The sequence below is a fragment of the Poromitra crassiceps genome (genome assembly GCF_964638095.1).
Source record: "Poromitra crassiceps genome assembly, chromosome: 16".
NCBI classification, from domain to species: Eukaryota; Metazoa; Chordata; class Actinopteri; order Beryciformes; family Melamphaidae; genus Poromitra; species Poromitra crassiceps.
The window spans coordinates 28,474,053-28,480,953 of record NC_139645.1 but is presented as its reverse complement, the minus strand read 5'-3'; positions in this window follow the sequence as shown (position 1 = coordinate 28,480,953).

Below are 6,901 nucleotides of genomic sequence, written 5' to 3'. Positions count from 1 at the left end.
TTGTCCACCGCAAAATGTGCTTTTGCCTTGTAGGCTAGATTACCCTTGGAAAAGAGACCCCAGCGATTTTTGTGCACAATAGGCCCCCATCTGAGTGGGTTTAAATGCAAGCCACCTGTACTGACAGTGACACTGATCCAGTGGCGGCTCTAGGCATAGACCGGCGTGTGAGCCCCCGCCCCTATACTGCTTAAAGCAATCACATAGTTCGTAACGCCGGGGTAGGTATGATTTTAACATTGGTAGGGTCACACCCCGAGACATTTTGCATTTATGATGGATTTCTGACCGCCCCCTTTTCAGGTCATCCACAGGCTTGATTCATACATAGTCAACATGACTGAGTGCGCAACACACAGATACAAGGCTGCAGCACATTGATGAATCTTACTACATCCTCTCCTCTGTCTGAGCTACTTGACTGAACTGTTTTCTGTTACCTGATAAATTAATGGTATATTATCTATAAGTTAGTTGTGTGTCATGATTAATTACTAGTACCACTACTATTACTACTATTATTGTTGATCGACTCTGCAAAAGAGCAATTCAAAAATACATTCCCTGAGTTATTACATTTTGAAGTTTGACAAAAAGTTCTTAATGTCCCCAGCAGCAAACCTTTTAGGGGCCATCTTTCCGAATATACACACACACCATCATCCATGACATCATGCCTGGTCACCTAGTTACTAAGCACTAGGCAGAACTCAATAAATAACAGAACAGGTATGAATGTGTATGAAAGTACTAGCATTAAGCACATGAGAGTATGAACTGACTAGTTACTATGAATGGTCATCACTCTTCTTCACAGGAAAACGTGCAGCGCGGTAACAGGCTACAAACACAATTGTTTGATGTATGGAAACACGACACGCTGTAACAGCTATTAGGTCACTCTAACCATTTGCAGGCCGACTAATTGGTAAGTCACTGCAAACCTCTGTGGGACTGGCTAATGTGTGGTGTGCACACATTAGTGTGCACTTAACTTAACTTAACTTAACTTAACTACAATCTCTGACCCCATTAGTAATGTTGGAATGATATGCTGGGAGCGGATGCGTCCTGTTCCTTGTGCCTGTAATGCGCACAGTGCATTGTGAAATTAATATACAGTCGAGCTCTGTAGATATGGCACTTTAAGTTGTAATATTTTTCCCCAGGATAGCAAATGAAGCCGTGTGTCCTGTCTATGACAATAGACCTATAATATGAACAACCTGTCCGACTAATGACGGCTTAAGACTGTCTGACACAGCTGTCAATCATCCATCCCACATTGTCAATACCTCTCAGCAGAATTGTAGGCTACGTTTTCATCCCCCTCCCTTGTCCCTGGGAAAGTCACCAGGCACGCTGCTGGCTTTGTGTGCTTTGCGCTGTTGTGTGTGTGATTCTGGCATCGTCTGATGTAAATAGATAAATCAAATGTTTTCCAGTTATTTTTTAGGCTGCAAACTTGTTTTAACATGCGAATCGGAGTGTCTTCTGACAAGAATAAAGTAACGTTAACGCTACGTTAGGTCAGAGTGCTGCAGCCCCCCCCCCTAACCCCCCCCTTTGGGGCTCGTGCATGTGCATAAGAGTGGACTCTCTCCCGCTTGCCGGGAGAGGGTGCTTCCAAGTCAGACTGATAATAAAACATAGGGGCAAAAGGTAAATACGGGTTCTGCAGTAAATAAGAAAATCTTGGTGTCAAAATTTTGAATAACAAGACCGATTGTTAAAATGCATTTTCTTCAGTTTATCCAACTGCAATACTAATTGAAAATAGTCACGCTATTAATAAGCAAAGTGGTGTGTATGTGAGTATGTGAGTGTATGTGTGTATATGTGTGTGTGCTCAATCTAGTGGAGACTTGGGCATATTATCAAGATAAAGCTGTGGACTTATACCTTTAACAAATTAACACCGACCCAATACAGTAACAGGATAATGAAGGGTTTCCCTCCGCTTACACTTGATAACCTCACCCCCAGGCTCTCAAAGGAGAATACTGAAACAAACATGTTCATCCGTGCATTCTCCAAAAACAGACAGAGTCTGTTGACGAAATGTCTCATCCTAGTTTATTCGGTTCCTTGTTCCAGGCAGAGAACAGGAAAAAGTCCGCTCTGCAGGTTGCCCAGACATGCCTGCCAATGTATTTTTCGGACACGCAGCGCGACTGGATCAATAAAGCAGCTTCGCTACTGACAACAAGGGCCATTAGATTCAAAAAGAGCGACGCTACACCGTGGATACGCTGCTATGGTTTATGGAATAAGAAACTAGTGCCCCAATGCTTTGAGTTGCACTTGCACAGCACTGCAGACACCAACGTTACTCAAATATATATTATGCTATCAGTACACAAATAATCTGTTATCTTGTTATCGTTATCACTGCAATAAAGTGCATGTGCGCATTTTCAATTAAACTGATTCATCTCTCTTACTGATAGACAGACCTCTCCACACTCCACACTTCACTGTGCGAGGCAGTGCCTCATATGAATCGCTCATAAGATCGTGGTGTTTTTGCAATGTCAGCGTAGGTAATTAATATGTATATTAACTTTATTACAACTTTGGCATGACAATATCTGTTGCTTTTCCCTAACACAGTGTGGCTGTCACAACAGCCAACTAGAGTCCGCTGCTCTCGCTACAGGCAGGCTGAGGCAGCCTGCTCTGTCCCCCTAGGCTGCGCTGAACAAAAGAGCACTGAGGTGAGGTGTCGAAATTTCATCTCTGAGCCCTCTGATAGGCCATTGCTTGATGTGTAACCAATCAGATAGCGCTGTGGGAGGGACATTGCTCCGGATCACACACAAAGGGAATTACTGTAGGAGAGGATTCTTCCAGGTGCAGCAGCCGCAAATTAGTGTATTTTTCTTATTAGATTATGATATCGGCAAACGGCCAATGAAAATGCCCATATAGCCAAATCGGCAAAATGATGAATATCAGCTTTAATAATGGCCAAACCACTCTCTGGTATCTTTATAGAATAAACAATAGCTGAGGCTGGTCACATAGGTCGCATGCTCCTGTTTGATGCAGCATCCCCCCTCTATATTCACCCTGGTAGGTACCCTCATCGAGTTATTGAGACCAACAAGGACCCTGGCATTTGGCTGGATACAAACCTAGATATTACAAACCATATCGATGACTTGGCCCAGAAATTTAAGTATACAATTGGTCTCTTTTACAAGTAGTATGATACGCACATCCCAGCCTAGTAAGGCGGGTGCAGAACTTACAGTGATAAATGCAAATAATAGAATGCAATTTTATCTTCCTTTACAAGTGAAGCATGTTTTTCTCCCTCTTCCTTACTGACAGGACTGAACACTGCAACGCATGTTTGATTGAGATATACAACCGCCCTGTGTGTGTGTGTGTGAAAATTATTACATAAGACAACCCAATTACTCAAAACGTATAAAGTAGCCCCTTACCTAGGTCAATAGGAAATGGATGGTGATAGTTTACAGCTATATTAAATGACTCAATGAAAGAATGGACTTGTTGGACTTTGAGACCTAAATATGGAACGTATCTTAGTTTCTACACAAGAGTTTACTTGAACTTGTAATGATGAAAAACTGACTATCTGTGTAAGAGATGTTTGAGTGAGTGAATGTCCGAATGTTAAAAAGTGACCAATAAGTATCACACCCCACACCCCCCCCCTTTTTTATTTCCCCCCCTCATTTCAGTTCATTGGGAAAGCTTATATGAACAAACCAGAGCACGGGCATGTGGAAAATAGGAAAAATAGGAAACAAGTTGAATAAATATATACCTTGAGCAACCTTGAGTAAAATGTTCGGGAAAACGCCGAGTGCGCGGCACTATTATGGAAAATAGTGTTTAAAAGAAGTTGGAATCTGACAAGCTGCAGCTCAGACAACCTTTTTTCATTAAAAAGACCCTGGTCAGATTCAGCTTTATTGTAAAAATGGTAAAGGTAATTTAGCGCACGTTTAGTAAAAGTAAGAAAGGAAATTATGGTTTAAAAGACATGAATGGAGCTTAGCTCGACTGATGGTTAAAAGGTCTGGTTTGACGATTAATGAATGTAGGACGATAAAAATTGACAACAAGGTGCAAGGCACTGTGGTATGAAATCTGAGATGCGTCTTGGCATGAGATTCGCGGTCTTTTGTCAGGAAAGTTGCAAATCAGTAAATAAAAATTAGGAAGTAAATTATCAGAAGAAAAATGGCATACTAATAGTCAAAGGTTTTAAAACAAGAAGTAAAAGCCAAAAATGACTAATGATCAGATATGGAAAGATCAGAGATAAATTAGGATGTTGTCTAAGGCGTTAAAATTAGTCAGGTGCTCAAGAAAAAGAAAAGGAAAAAAGGAAAAAACTGCCCATTGAAAAGAGTTAATAGAATGCAGAGTTAATCCAAAACTTGTCAAACAAGGATTTGAGTGTCAAAAGTGGGGAAGAATTGTGTGAATGTTGTCTGATCAAGAATGGAAGTTTTAAGGAGTGTATGGGCTTAAAATAGGAGTTACTAAACAGTAAATAGTTTGACGTGTCATGATCGCAGGTAGATTTTCCCTTTCCCCAAGGCATTCAGGGAGTGTCTAAAAATATGAACAGCTGTTTAGGGCTTTGAGATCGTCGTGTAAGAAGCGACCTGTGTTTCAGGAGTAGTCACCTTATGAAACAATAGAAAATGGAGGATTAGTATTATAGGTATTCTTTTAAAAAAAGACTAACAATGATCAATTTCCCTTAAAAATAAATTAACGTGCCTCTCGTTTTTCTGTTTCAGGTACAACAAAGGTCATTTGAATCTGAATCTCAGGAATTTCAGGAATAAGGAACAATGTCAGGTTAGGTCATTGACATGTTGGATGTCAATTAAGGAGTAATGGATAAAGGTCAAGAATGAGCTCTTGTGCCTATATGATTTAATTGTCAAAAGGCCTGGATAAGCGGTGGATGTCACTGATGTTTGTTCTGTGGTACGATCAGGTAACCATAACCGCACACGTAGACCAAAAAACGCGTAAGAGGAGCTGACCTAAATGTTAGTAATGACAATTTACGTTGTGGTACGTGGTCGGAATTGTTTAACAATAACGACATGTGGGAAATGTGTATACATTTTTCGTAGACCAAAGGAGCGGACGAGCGAGTGTTTAGTTAAATAACGAGGAGCCGTCTTTGCAAATGGGAGTGTGTTAATAGGATCAGATGATATGATAAATGAAATATTAACAATGTTTGTCCCTTTTCTTTCTTAAAGGAAAAGGAGGAAAAGGCCATTAGGACGGGAGTACGCGAGTACTAATGATCAACATTACATTATAAATATTGCACTTACATACCAGGAAATATTTGAATATATAGATGACATGCATGACATATTATATGAAAATATACATATACTATAGGTGGTAGTTCATTTTAGATGCTAGAAGTTAAATTCTGTGCAATGTCAAAAATTGTGGCTTCCTTTAAAATGCCTTTGCAGCACTTTGGCGAAACTCAGCCATCTGAGGAATGCATCCTCTACCATAATAGAGGTGTTTCAATTAGGTTAAGTCCAATGGCATTAGTTAGGGGATAGAATGAGAATGTTGCATGTTGGGAAAAAAGAAAATAAGACTTTTGAATCGGATTCTAATAAGTACCTCCCTTTTGGAAATATGGATTGCTGAAAGTTGTCTTATCTGAAGTAATGTTTTCATCTCTGTAAAATAGGATAAAGCGATAACCTCTTGACATTGTTCCAATATTTAAATGTAGTGGGGAAAAATGGTGCAAATAAGTATTTAAGCTTATGGAGCTGTCTTCAAGAACCTTGGAATGCGCCAATGAGTAATGGGTAATTGGTTAATTGATTATATTTAAAATGTATCTTCCTGAGCTTGTATAGTTATCTTAATCATTTTCAACTTTAAGTAATCTACTCTCAAAATAAAGTTTAAGGTTTAAGGTTTAAAAGGAGCATGGTTTTCGGGATTTGAAAGTTTAGTATTTTTGGTGCATTGCGAGACCAATTAAGACTATCTGAAAATAGAACATACTGAACATCGTGGAGTTTAGCATCTTGATAGTTCCGGTGAGTTCTGGTAAGAATGGAATGGATGTTGAATGAATTTTTGGAAGAAACTGGTTGCATGGAGGTTTTAAAATGATTAAAGGAGTATTAGGTCACATGTTTTGATGCGGAAAGTAGGGTTACACATTTGTGATAATTGTCTGTTAAAAATTAACCAACAGTTAGTTTCAAGAAATAAATATTTAAAATCATGGGTTTGTCTTTTAGTAATATTTGAGTGGTGTTGACAAGTGATGGTTTTGTCACAGGTGCGTACCGGCCGGCGTACGTGACAATCTATCAATTTGACAGTACTGGCAAATATTAGTTAAATAATGAGTTGAATTTAGTTGCATTAAAATAGGTTACATATTACAAAATTATTAGTTATTATGAAAATTCTCTGATTATGTAATTTTTGTTTCTGTTAAGGAAATGATGGGCCCCCACAACAGAACCCCCCCTGTGACCTGACCAGTGTAAGACCTGCTCTGGAGAGTGATAGCGAAAATTAATGTAGGTTTAAAATACCTTTATAGGTAGTTATTAACGATGACATTGGACTGACCGACATGATGGGTTTTCAGGGTGACGATAGAAGTAATCGTTTTGGTTAGTTATTTAAGATGATATGTTTACCTTTTGTGAAAAAGGTTAAGTTGTCTTGAATTGAATTGTTTGTTTAACGAAAGCGAACCTTAGACCAGGGACGTCTATAAATGGACAGTTTGGTGACAGTTTGGGTAAAACATCGCAGGAAAGCCTTCATTCTTGACCAGGTAAGGAAACTTTGTCTACATTAAGTATCAGATGTAGCTATTGGTAAGGCTACACATTTG